We start from the raw sequence: 13,924 nt of genomic DNA, 5'->3' as shown, positions 1-13,924 counted from the left end.
AACTTTGGGTGATTTTATGGTTTCAAATGATACAGAAAGGACTACTGAACACATTTGATCTGTGTGGGATGGGTAAACGAGCAAAAGTTTGAGATTCATGGAGAATTTTGTAAGTTTGGATTTTTGGTCCAAAATTAAAAAAATCTGTGATGCCGGCCTCACAAAATTTTCAGATTTCGGGTCAACAAATTTTGGGTGATTTTATGGCTTCATATGATACAGAAAGGACTACTGAACACATTTTATCTGTGTGGGATGGGTAAACGAGCAAAATTTTCAGATTTATTGAGAATTTTGTAAGTTTGGATTTTTGGTCCAAAATTAAAAAAATCTGTGATGCCGGCATCACAAAATTTTCAGATTTCGGGTCAACAAATTTCGGGTGATTTTATGGTTTCAAATGATACAGAAAGGACTACTGAACACATTTTATCTGTGTGGGATGGGTAAACGAGCAAAAGTTTGAGATTTATTGAGAATTTTGTAAGTTTGGATTTTTGGTCCAAAATTAAAAAAATCTGTGATGCCGGCATCACAAAATTTTCAGATTTCAGGTCATCAAATTTTGGGTGATTTTATGGTTTCAAATGATACAGAAAGGACTACTGAGCACATTTTATCTGTGCGGGATGGGTAAACGAGCAAAAGTTTGAGATTCATGGAGAATTTTGTAAGTTTGGATTTTTGGTCCAAAATAAAAAAAATCTGTGATGCCGGCATCACAAAATTTTCAGATTTCGGGTCAACAAATTTTGGGTGATTATATGGTTTCAAATGATACAGAAAGTACTACTGAACACATTTTATCTGTGTGGGATGGGTAAACGAGCAAAAGTTTGAGATTCATGGAGAATTTTGTAAGTTTGGATTTTTGGTCCAAAATCAAAAAAATCTGTGATGCCGGCATCACAAAATTTTCAGATTTCGGGTCAACAAATTTTGGGTGATTTTATGGCTTCATATGATACAGAAAGGACTACTGAACACATTTTATCTGTGTGGGATGGGTAAACGAGCCAAATTTTCAGATTTATTGAGAATTTTGTAAGTTTGGATTTTTGGTCCAAAATTAAAATAATCTGTGATGCCGGCATCACAAAATTTTCAGAATTCGGGTCAACAAATTTTGGGTGATTTTATGGTTTCAAATGATACAGAAAGGACTACTGAACACATTTGATCTGTGTGGGATGGGTAAACGAGCAAAAGTTTGAGATTCATGGAGAATTTTGTAAGTTTGGATTTTTGGTCCAAAATTAAAAAAATCTGTGATGCCGGCCTCACAAAATTTTCAGATTTCGGGTCAACAAATTTTGGGAGATTTTATGGTTTCAAATGATACAGAAAGGACTACTGAACACATTTTATCTGTATGGGATGGGTAAACGAGCAAAAGTATGAGATTTATTGAGAATTTTGTAAGTTTGGATTTCTGGTCCAAAATAAAAAAAATCTGTGATGCCGGCATCACAAAATTTTCAGATTTCGGGTCAACAAATTTTGGGTGATTTTATGGTTTCAAATGATACAGAAAGGACTACTGAATACATTTTATCTGTGTGGGATGGGTAAACGAGCAACAGTTTGAGATTCATGGAGAATTTTGTAAGTTTGGATTTTTGGTCCAAAACAAGAAAAATCAGTGATGCCGGCATCACAACATTTTCAGATTTCGGGTCATCAAATATTGGTTGATTTTATGGTTTCAAATGATACAGAAAGGACTACTGAACACATTTTATCTGTGTGGGATGGGTAAACGAGCAAAAGTTTGAGATTTATTGAGAATTTTGTAAGTTAGGATTTTTGGTCCAAAATAAAAGAAATCTGTGATGCCGGCATCACAAAATTTTCAGATTTCAGGTCATCAAATTTTGGGTGATTTTATGGTTTCAAATGATACAGAAAGGACTACTGAACACATTTCATCTGTGTGGGATGGGTAAACGAGCAAAAGTCTGAGATTCATGGAGAATTTTGTAAGTTTGGATTTTTGGTCCAAAATTAAAAAAATCTGTGATGCCGGCATCACAAAATTTTCAGATTTCGGGTCAACAAATTTTTGGTCATTTTATGGTTTCAAATGATACAGAAAGGACTACTGAACACATTTTATCAGTGTGGGATGGGTAATCGAGCAAAAGTTTGAGATTTATTGAGCATTTTGTAAGTTTGGGTTTTTGGGCCAAAATTATAAAAAAATCTGTGATGCCGGCATCACAATATTTTCAGATTTCGGGTCAACAAATTTTGGGTGATTTTATGGTTTCAAATGATACAGAAAGGACTACTGAACACATTTCATCAGTGTGGGATGGGTAATCGAGCAAAAGTTTGAGATTTATTGAGCATTTTGGAGGTTTGGGTTTTTGGGCCAAAAATTAAAAAATCTGTTATGCCGGCATCACAAAATTTTCAGATTTCGGGTCAACAAATTTTCAGTGATTTTATGGTTTCAAATGATACAGAAAGGACTACTGAACACATTTTATCAGTGTGGGATAGCTAATCGAGCAAAAGTTTGAGATTTATTGAGCATTTTTTAAGTTTGGGTTTTAGGGCCAAAATTATAAAAAATCTGTGATGCCGGCATCACAAAATTTTCAGATTTCGGGTCAACAAATTTTCAGTGATTTTATGGTTTCAAATAATACAGAAAGGACTACTGAACACATTTTATCAGTGTGGGATGGGTTAACAAGCAAAAGTTTGAGATTTATTGGGCATTTTGGACGGTTGGGTTTTTGGGCCAAAATTTAAAAAATCTGTGATGCCGGCATCACAAAATTTTCAGATTTCGGGTCAACAAATTTTCAGTGATTTTATGGTTTTAAATGATACAGCAAGGACTACTGAACACATTTTATCAGTGTGGGATGGGTTAACAAGCAAAAGTTTGAGATTTATTGAGCATTTTGGAGGTTTGGGTTTTTGGGCCAAAATTTTTAAAATCTGTGATGCCGGCATCACAAAATTTTCAGATTTCGGGTCAACAAATTTTGGGAGATTTTATGGTTTCAAATGATACAGAAAGGACTACTGAACACATTTTATCTGTATGGGATGGGTAAACGAGCAAAAGTATGAGATTTATTGAGAATTTTGGAGGTTTGGGTTTTTGGGCCAAAATTTAAAAAATCTGTGATGCCGGCATCACAAAATTTTCAGATTTCGGTTCAACAAATTTTCAGTGATTTTATGGTTTCAAATGATACAGAAAGGACTACTGAACACATTTTATCAGTGTGGGATAGCTAATCGAGCAAAAGTTTGAGATTTATTGAGCAATTTGGAGGTTTGGGTTTTTGGTCCAAAATCCAAAAAATCTGTGATGCCGGCATCACAAAATTTTCAGATTTCGGGTCAACAAAGTTTGGGTGATTTTATGGTTTCAAATGATACCGAAAGGACTACTGAGCACATTTTGTCAGTGTGGGATGGGTTAACAAGCAAAAGTTTGAGATTTATTGAGCATTTTGGAGGTTTGGGTTTTTGGGCCAAAATTTTAAAAATCTGTGATGCCGGCATCACAAAATTTTCAGATTTCGGGTCAACAAATTTTGGGAGATTTTATGGTTTCAAATGATACAGAAAGGACTACTGAACACATTTTATCTGTATGGGATGGGTAACGAGCAAAAGTATGAGATTTATTGAGAATTTTGTAAGTTTGGATTTCTGGTCCAAAATAAAAAAAATCTGAGATGCCGGCATCACAAAATTTTCAGATTTCGGGTCAACAAATTTTGGGTGATTTTATGGTTTCAAATGATACAGAAAGGACTACTGAATACATTTTATCTGTGTGGGATGGGTAAACGAGCAACAGTTTGAGATTCATGGAGAATTTTGTAAGTTTGGATTTTTGGTCCAAAATAAGAAAAATCTGTGATGCCGGCATCACAAAATTTTCAGATTTCGGGTCATCAAATATTGGGTGATTTTATGGTTTCAAATGATACAGAACAGACTACTGAACACATTTTATCTGTGTGGGATGGGTAAACGAGCAAAAGTATGAGATTTATTGAGAATTTTGTAAGTTTGGATTTTTGGTCCAAAATAAAAAAAAACTGTGATGCCAGCATCACAAAATTTTCAGATTTCGGGTCAACAAATTTTGGGTGATTTTATGGTTTCAAATGATACAGAAAGGACTACTGAACACATTTTATCTGTGTGGGATGGGTAAACGAGCAAAAGTTTGAGATTTATTGAGAATTTTGTAAGTTTGGATTTTTGGTCCAAAATTAAAAAAATCTGTGATGGCGGCATCACAAAATTTTCAGATTTCAGGTCATCAAATTTTGGGTGATTTTATGGTTTCAAATGATACAGAAAGGACTACTGAACACATTTTTTCTGTGTGGGATGGGTAAACGAGCAACAGTTTGAGATTCATGGAGAATTTTGTAAGTTTGGATTTTTGGTCAAAAATAAAAAAAATCTGTGATGCCGGCATCTCAACATTTTCAGATTTCGGATCAACAAATTTTGGGTGATTTTATGGTTTCAAATGATACAGAAAGGACTACTGAACACATTTTATCTGTGTGGGATGGGTAAACGAGCAAAAGTATGAGATTTATTGAGAATTTTGTAAATTTGGGTTTTTGGTCCAAAATTAAAAAAATCTGTGATGCCGGCATCACAAAATTTTCAGATTTCGGGTCAACAAATTTTGGGTGATTTTATGGTTTCAAATGATACAGAAAGGACTACTGAAAACATTTTATCTGTGTGGGATGGGTAAACGAGCAACAGTTTGAGATTCATGGAGAATTTTGTAAGTTTGGATTTTTGGTCCAAAACAAAAAAATCTGTGACGCCGGCATCACAAAATTTTCAGATTTCAGGTCTTCAAATTTTGGGTGATTTTATGGTTTCAAATGATACAGAAAGGACTACTGAACACATTTTATCCGTATGGGATGGGTAAACGAGCAAAAGTAAAAGATTTATTGAGAATTTTGTAAGTTTGGATTTTTGGTCCAAAATAATAAAAAATCTGTGATGCCGGCATCACAAAATTTTCAGATTTCGGGTCAACAAACTTTGGGTGATTTTATGGTTTCAAATGATACAGAAAGGACTACTGAATACATTTTATCTGTGTGGGATGGGTAAACGAGCAACAGTTTGAGATTCATGGAGAATTTTGTAAGTTTGGATTTTTGGTCCAAAATTAAAAAAATCTGTGATGCCGGCATCACAAAATTTTCAGATTTCGGGTCAACAAATTTTTGGTCATTTTATGGTTTCAAATGATACAGAAAGGACTACTGAACACATTTTATCAGTGTGGGATGGGTAATCGAGCAAAAGTTTGAGATTTATTGAGCATTTTGTAAGTTTGGGTTTTTGGGCCAAAATTATAAAAAAATCTGTGATGCCGGCATCACAAAATTTTCAGATTTCGGGTCAACAAATTTTGGGTGATTTTATGGTTTCAAATGATACAGAAAGGACTACTGAACACATTTCATCAGTGTGGGATAGCTAATCGTGCAAAAGTTTGAGATTTATTGAGCATTTTTTAAATTTGGGTTTTAGGGCCAAAATTATAAAAAATCTGTGATGCCGGCATCACAAAATTTTCAGATTTCGGGTCAACAAATTTTGGGTGATTTTATGGTTTGAAATGATACAAAAAGGACTACTGAACACATTTTATCAGTGTGGGATGGGTAATCGAGCAAAAGTTTGAGATTTATTGAGCATTTTGTAAGTTTGGGTTTTTGGGCCAAAATTATAAAAAAATCTGTGATGCCGGCATCACAAAATTTTCATATTTCGGGTCAACAAATTTTTGGTCATTTTATGGTTTCAAATGATACAGAAAGGACTACTGAACACATTTCATCAGTGTGGGATGGGTAATCAAGCAAAAGTTTGAGATTTATTTAGCATTTTGGACGTTTGGGTTTTTGGGCCAAAATTTAAAAAATCTGTGATGCCGGCATCACAAAATTTTCAGATTTCGGGTCAACAAATTTTCAGTGATTTTATGGTTTCAAATGATACAGAAAGGACTACTGAACACATTTCATCAGTGTGGGATGGGTAATCGAGCAAAAGTTTGAGATTTATTGAGCATTTTGGAGGTTTGGGTTTTTGGGCCAAAATTTTAAAAATCTGTGATGCCGGCATCACAAAATTTTCAGATTTCGGGTCAACAAATTTTCAGTGATTTTATGGTTTCAAACGATACAGAAAGGACTACTGAACACATTTTATCAGTGTGGGATAGCTAATCAAGCAAAAGTTTGAGATTTATTGAGCATTTTTTATGTTTGGATTTTAGGGCCAAAATTATAAAAAATCTGTGATGCCGGCATCACAAAATTTTCAGATTTCGGGTCAACAAATTTTGGGTGATTTTATGGTTTCAAATGATACAGAAAGGACTACTGAACACATTTTATCAGTGTGGGATAGCTATTCGAGCAAAAGTTTGAGATTTATTGAGCATTTTTTAAGTTTGGGTTTTAGGGCCAAAATTATAAAAAATCTGTGATGCCGGCATCACAAAATTTTCAGATTTCGGGTCAACAAATTTTTGGTCATTTTATGGTTTCAAATGATACAGAAAGGACTACTGAACACATTTTATCAGTGTGGGATGGGTTAACAAGCAAAAGTTTGAGATTTATTGAGCATTTTGTAAGTTTGGGTTTTTGGGCCAAAATTATAAAAAAATCTGTGATGCCGGCATCACAAAATTTTCAGATTTCGGGTCAACAAATTTTGGGTGATTTTATGGTTTCAAATGATACAGAAAGGACTACTGAACACATTTCATCAGTGTGGGATAGCTAATCGTGCAAAAGTTTGAGATTTATTGAGCATTTTTTAAATTTGGGTTTTAGGGCCAAAATTATAAAAAATCTGTGATGCCGGCATCACAAAATTTTCAGATTTCGGGTCAACAAATTTTGGGTGATTTTATGGTTTGAAATGATACAAAAAGGACTACTGAACACATTTTATCAGTGTGGGATGGGTAATCGAGCAAAAGTTTGAGATTTATTGAGCATTTTGTAAGTTTGGGTTTTTGGGCCAAAATTATAAAAAAATCTGTGATGCCGGCATCACAAAATTTTCAGATTTCGGGTCAACAAATTTTTGGTCATTTTATGGTTTCAAATGATACAGAAAGGACTACTGAACACATTTCATCAGTGTGGGATGGGTAATCAAGCAAAAGTTTGAGATTTATTTAGCATTTTGGACGTTTGGGTTTTTGGGCCAAAATTTAAAAAATCTGTGATGCCGGCATCACAAAATTTTCAGATTTCGGGTCAACAAATTTTCAGTGATTTTATGGTTTCAAATGATACAGAAAGGACTACTGAACACATTTCATCAGTGTGGGATGGGTAATCGAGCAAAAGTTTGAGATTTATTGAGCATTTTGGAGGTTTGGGTTTTTGGGCCAAAATTTTAAAAATCTGTGATGCCGGCATCACAAAATTTTCAGATTTCGGGTCAACAAATTTTCAGTGATTTTATGGTTTCAAACGATACAGAAAGGACTACTGAACACATTTTATCAGTGTGGGATAGCTAATCAAGCAAAAGTTTGAGATTTATTGAGCATTTTGGAGGTTTGGGTTTTTGGGCCAAAATTTAAAAAATCTGTGATGCCGGCATCACAAAATTTTCAGATTTCGGGTCAACAAATTTTGGGTGATTTTATGTTTTCAAATGATACAGAAAGGACTACTGAACACATTTCATCAGTGTGGGATGGGTAATCAAGCAAAAGTTTGAGATTTATTGAGCATTTTGGAGGTTTGGGTTTTTGGGCCAAAATTAAAAAAATCTGTGATGCCGGCATCACAAAATTTTCAGATTTCAGGTCAACAAATTTTCAGTGATTTTATGGTTTCAAATGATACAGAAAGGACTACTGAACACATTTCATCAGTGTGGGATGGGTAATCGAGCAAAAGTTTGAGATTTATTGAGCATTTTGGACGTTTGGGTTTTAGGGCCAAAATTATAAGAAATCTGTGATGCCGGCATCACAAAATTTTCAGATTTCGGGTCAACAAATTTTGGGTGATTTTATGGTTTCAAATGATACAGAAAGCACTACTGAACACATTTCATCAGTGTGGGATGGGTTAACAAGCAAAAGTTTGAGATTTATTGAGCATTTTGTAAGTTTGGGTTTTTGGGCCAAAATTATAAAAAAATCTGTGATGCCGGCATCACAAAATTTTCAGATTTCGGGTCAACAAATTTTGGGTGATTTTATGGTTTCAAATGATAAAGAAATGACAACTGAACACATTTTATCAGTGTGGGATGGGTAAACGAGCAAAAGTTTGAGATTTATTCAGAATTTTGTAAATTTGGGTTTTGGGTTTGAACTGAAAAAAATCGACTATGCGGGTATGGTAAAAAATTTCTGATTTGAGGTCAACAAATTTCCTTTGGTTTTATGGTTCTCAATGATACAGAGTTTGGACTACTCAATACATTTCATCAGTCGAGACTGGGTAAACAACAACTTTTTTTAGATTCATCAGAAAAAACAGTGATGCCGGCTTTACAAAATTTTTGGGTGAGTTTATGGTTCCAAATGATACAGAAAGGACTACTGTCACAAGAGGGCTCTGTAGTTTATGGTATTATTTGGTTACGTGCAGGACATGTCTAGACAGCTAAATGTAAGTTTGGGGCGTTGCCCTACCTCATTGACCATATATGGTATTAACAGGGTTCCATTTGTAAGTTATTTCTTACTTAGTAATGTATTGGGAACCTTATGGGCAGTGGAATGTCTGAGGTTCAGATCCGTCCAGCATCTCGAGGAGTGCATTAGCACAGTTTGGTGTTAGCCTAAGAAGCGATTGGCGCCAGCCTAAGGTAGTGGAGTCATGTTGGGCGATAGCCTAGTAATGTTTGGCGATAGCCTAAAGTATTAATGTAGTCGCGATAGCCGAAGTATTGCTGTCGTATTTGGCGATAGCCAAGGGGTATAGCGATAGCTGTTTAGCTGATAGATAAATAATTTGGTGGATGCAAGGGCAGTGCAGCAGAGGACAGACGGTCCAGACTCCGGAGAGACTCCCGGGCCTAATGATGAGAAGGATTGGTGATGTAAACTTGAAACAAACTTATATTGCAGGCAGTGGGCGGTGGAAGCCAGAAGAGTAATTTATGGCCCAATAGTCGTCGAGACTTTGAAGGATTATTGTTGAACTGATTTGTGACATCGTAATTTAATAATTTATTTGTACTTTATTTTCCTTTGTTAAATTGGTCCAAGTGTAAATACTCAATTGTAAATAAATAAGTTAGCATAAAACGCGTTAATTCACAAGTCACCGTTTATTTGTATTTTTGTGGTGTGCTTGGAGGAACAGTTTTCTTTAGTTTTGATTTTTGGTATTTGGGATAACACGGCTTTGTGACAACTACTGAGAACAATACTGGCATGGGCAAATTTTCAGAGTTGGGGGTCAAACAACTTTTGGTGTCTTTATGTTTTCGAATGAAACAGAACAGTTTACTGAAGACATTTCATCAGTGCAGACTGAGTCAATCAACCAAAGTTTGAGACACATTGAGAATTTGTTGATGTTGAGTTTTTAGTAAAAAATCTGAAAAAATCTGCCATTCGGGCATGGGACAATGTTCAGATTTAGGGTCAGACAATTTTCGGTGATTTTGTGGTTTCAAACGACACAGAATAGACTACTGAAGACATGTTATCAGTGCTGACTATGTTAATGAGTAAAAGTTCAAGATATAATTGGATTTTTGTGAAGTTCTTTATTAAACTTCCTCTATAGTAGGTTCCAGTTAAATATTGGAAGACAAAATCAACCAAGTGTTGTCTCATTGGTTGCCATTGTTGAAAGTATTTGCAAAGACTTCTGCTTTTTATGGGGAAAAAGAGTTATTACATGTGCATATATAATCAAGATTACTAGCAGAGAAAGCAAAGAAAAGTAAGCATGGATTACCTTAAGGCTATACGACGTATGCATCATCAGAGGCGCAGAGACTCTTGGACTAAATGGAGAGCAGCAAGTAGTACAAGTGGAATGGTGCAGGCAAGATTGCAGGGTGGGAAGAAGAGGCGTAGGGTGTAGAGGTGGCAACTGTCCTGTCTCAGCTTTCACCTGCAGTTTGTAGGGAAAATGACCTAACAGTGTTATAATAACAGTTCAGAAAGAATTCTTACACTGATTTCTGACCAAGCTTTACTTAAAAACCAATGATTTTGTTTAGAAAAGATCAAATAATTTGTTTAAAGGATGAATTATATCCTGTATATTTCAATAATGCAATCAGGAAGTAGCTACGATATCTCAAAGTGAGTTCAATGTGTTAAGATTTTGATAATACAGATTGTCTTAAATGTTGGTACAATTACATTTCAAGTGTAACACTCCAAAGTGTGCGATGCTAGTATTTCAAGCCTGTATCTAGTACACAATACTTCTTGTATCAATTTAATTTCACTTTTCAGTTCACACAGTTTCACGAGTCATCTAAATGTTATTGTTGTGAACCATTTCGATGGTTGAGAGGGTGGGCTAACACTTTACCAAAATCTCCAACAACAAAAATGCTGAACACTGCCTGCTATTGAGTGTTGGCTGACCAAACTCTCCAACGCTGAAAATGTTTCCAGTACAACAGAGAGAGTGTTTGTCTCTTAAAGGTTGACTCGCTGATGAGATCAAGGGAAGTCGGTAGGCATGAAGACAGACAAACTTTTGAGAAGTACCCAGTGAAAATCAGTCACCCATCAGTGGCACAGGGATGAAGTTTTCAAATGATACAGAACGGAATACTGAACACAATCTCTGTGGAAAGGGTATGTTAGAAATAATTTGAGATTTATTGAGAACTTTGAGTAATTTTTAGTAAAAAAATTTTAAAATCTGTCATGCCGGCATCAAAACATTTTCAGATTTTGGGTCAAAAATGTTCATTAATTTTATCAAAATGATACAGAACGGACTACTGAAAACATTTTATCAAGGCAGATCATTTTCTGCATTACTTCACAGTGTAACGTTTCTCTGGATCATTTTTTTCCAAAAACACTGATAAAGGCTTCTAACCAAGGGTTTAATTGCAATTAACTTTAGAGTGATCACCAAATGTACACCTTCCCTTGAACAACCTCTGGCGTACAGGGGCGCTTTAACATTTGAACCCCAAACAAAATAGTAATAATAAATAATAATAACTGATTATAACGCGCCTTTTGCCACAGGATACAAAGCGCCAGGTATTATTACTGCAAGGAGTGGGGCGATTTTTGAGATATAAGACCTAATCCTTAAGCACCGTGTAATGGTTTACAAGGTGCTGTGTCGCGAAATGCTGCCAATCCAGCCAGGAACACCGGGGCAAACCCCTTCTCTTTTCAATAAGTGCACTGGGTTCTTTTACATGCGTTTACACAACACATGGAACGTCTTTACGTCCCATCCGAAGGACTAAGCAATGGTTATGTGTCTTGCTTAAGGACACAAGTGTCACGGCTGGGGAGTCGAACCCACACTCTGCTGTTGAGAAACACCAGAGTTTGAATTCGGTGCAATTAACCGCTCAGCCACGACACTCACCAGAACATTTGTCTCCTAAAAGGCTTTACTTGATGCAAGACAGGTAAGCTGTCAGGGAAAAACATGATTTTCCTCAGGGTGAGGTATGAAACCTCCGGGCCCACAAGAGCACTTTATTCCAAGGGGTGCTGGGTTTTGCCAGAGACACGGTATGCCATACCATGGCGTGGGGTCTGCAGCCCGTTTAAGGGCCCCAGATTTTGTTGGGCTCCTAGATGCTCTAGTCGTTTATTCTGAGCCATTATTTGGCACTTAAATGAACCTTTTGGAGGCGGGATAGTTTCAGCAATTTAAAAAAATAGTAACCCCATATTGCATTTCATTTAACAAAAAACAAAAAGGAAATACAGCACTAAATATTCTACAAAAGTTTTTCTTTTTTAAACAGCATCGACAGCTATGTTCCAACAAACCAGGGGCGTCAATTCTTCTTTACTCTGGGGGGACATACCATTTATAGCATGGGGTCCGGGCCCGCTTTAAGTATGAAACCTCATGACTGCAGCCTTCAATGGATTCCAACTTCTGACTACGAACTTGGGGTAAGATCTCCGCCAGAAGATTTTAAGTAAAACATTTACATTAAAATTATAACTCACTTGTAGACTTGTTTCTGGACTCACTTGAGTTCATCAGATGTTAGAGCAAGATTTAGCTTCTTCCATGAGAAATAGTCTGGTACTTCATGATCTTCTACCTGGGTGTCTTCTCTTGATCTTGTGTCTTCTCTTGATCTCGGACAAAGCTAAAGAAAAAACAATAATTCTACACTTTTTGTGAAACGTACTCTACAGGATTAGAAAGAGAAAAAACATCACTGTGTCCAGACTGGCTGTCTGGGATTTGACAATATTTATGTGTTTTTATTTTAATGACTTCTAGCCACCTTTATTGGTAGGTTTAGAGGAGGAGTTTAACCATGGAGATTTCTACCTCCATGGTTAAACTAACCCTTATTCAAAGCACCGCAGGTGTCCAAAAGATAAAAATGACTTAATCCAAAATGGGCTTGCGTTCACAGTAAGTTTATCATCATCCAGCGGACTAAACTAGCCCATGAGGTAGAATATTGGGTCTTGCATCGGGGCGCCCCCCCCCCCCCCCACCCCCATGGCTAGTTCCAGTTCATTACATTGTGCATGCGTTTTCCAAAGGGTTTCGATCCGCTATATGGACCTCACGGTCATCATGTAGCCCAACAAATACGGCCAAATCACTTCATATCCTTGGCCACAGCATGCAATTCCATTTCTGTGCCAGCTGAAGTTCTGATTCGCCCTGTCCTCGATCAAGAAACAAATATTACACGCTTCAAATTATTTTCGAGAGTGAAATTTAAATTGGAAATATCTCACAACTATAGTTGAGAAGTCGTAGCCTTCACACATGCTCATGTTACTTTAACAAAAGTGTTTTTCAATCAAAAATTAGTCTGGTACCAATACATTTGGCTTGATCTTATCACTGTTAAATAAAGTTGTTGAGGGAAGGAACTAGTACACCTAGTTTTTCGAACCCAAACTTTGGTGTTAATTCTCGGTCCTGTGTGTGTAGCTAGCTGTGTTTATGTGCCACTTTCTTGGTTAAAAGCAAAACATGTTCGTTGTCATAAACCTGCGTTAATTTCAAAAAGTGGTACTAAAAACTTGTTCTCTTGCGATGTCCACTTGGAACTTTTCGACGAAGGGAAACACCGGGGACCGGCACTGTCAGGGACTAAATAAAGGTAAGGCCGCCAGCAGAGAGACGCGAGAGACAGATGTTTTGCTTGGTCATACAGACACGCTAGTACTCACTGTCGATCCATACACAAGGATGACGTAACCTTTGAGCTTTGAAAAATCTCACGCACAGCTGGCCTCTGGACTTGGCATCTCTGGAATTGTGTATGGTTGTGTATATTCCCATTGACTTGTGTACAGTTGTGTAGTTTCCCATTGACTTGTGTATGGTTGTATATTTCCCATTGAATGGTGTATGGTTGTGTCAATTCCCATTGACTTGTGCATGGTTGTGAAGTGTCCCATTGACTTGTGTATGGTTGTGAAGTGTCCCATTGACTTGTGTATGGTTGTGAGGTGTCCCATTGACTTGTGTATGGTTGTGAAGTTTCCCATTGACTTGTGTATGGTTGTGTATATTCCCATTGACTTGTGTACGGTTGTGTAGTTTCCTATTGACTTGTGTATGGTTGTGTATATTCCCATTGACTTGTGTATGGTTGTGTAGTTTCCCATTGACTTGTGTATGGTTGTGAAGTGTCCCATTGACTTGTGTATGGTTGTGAAGTGTCCCATTGACTTGTGTATGGTTGTGAAGTTTCC

The 13,924-nt window shown here is 36.5% G+C and overlaps 1 long non-coding RNA gene across 2 annotated transcripts in view; it reads right to left on the bottom strand.

The window, feature by feature from the left end:
* Positions 1 to 13,924, bottom strand: part of LOC139936723 (uncharacterized) — a 105,990-nt gene that overhangs the window by 84,103 nt on the left and 7,963 nt on the right. For both annotated transcript variants that reach the window (XR_011786005.1, XR_011786006.1), the window contains exons 3-5: positions 12,200 to 12,345; positions 10,569 to 10,829; positions 9,981 to 10,139 (exon numbers count right to left, since the gene is read on the bottom strand). This is a non-coding gene — a long non-coding RNA (uncharacterized lncRNA). The remainder of the gene's footprint in view (positions 1 to 9,980; positions 10,140 to 10,568; positions 10,830 to 12,199; positions 12,346 to 13,924) is intronic.

Source organism: Asterias amurensis, chromosome 4, assembly GCF_032118995.1.
Source record: "Asterias amurensis chromosome 4, ASM3211899v1".
Classification (NCBI taxonomy): domain Eukaryota; kingdom Metazoa; phylum Echinodermata; class Asteroidea; order Forcipulatida; family Asteriidae; genus Asterias; species Asterias amurensis.
This window is presented reverse-complemented; position numbering and strand designations above follow the sequence as displayed.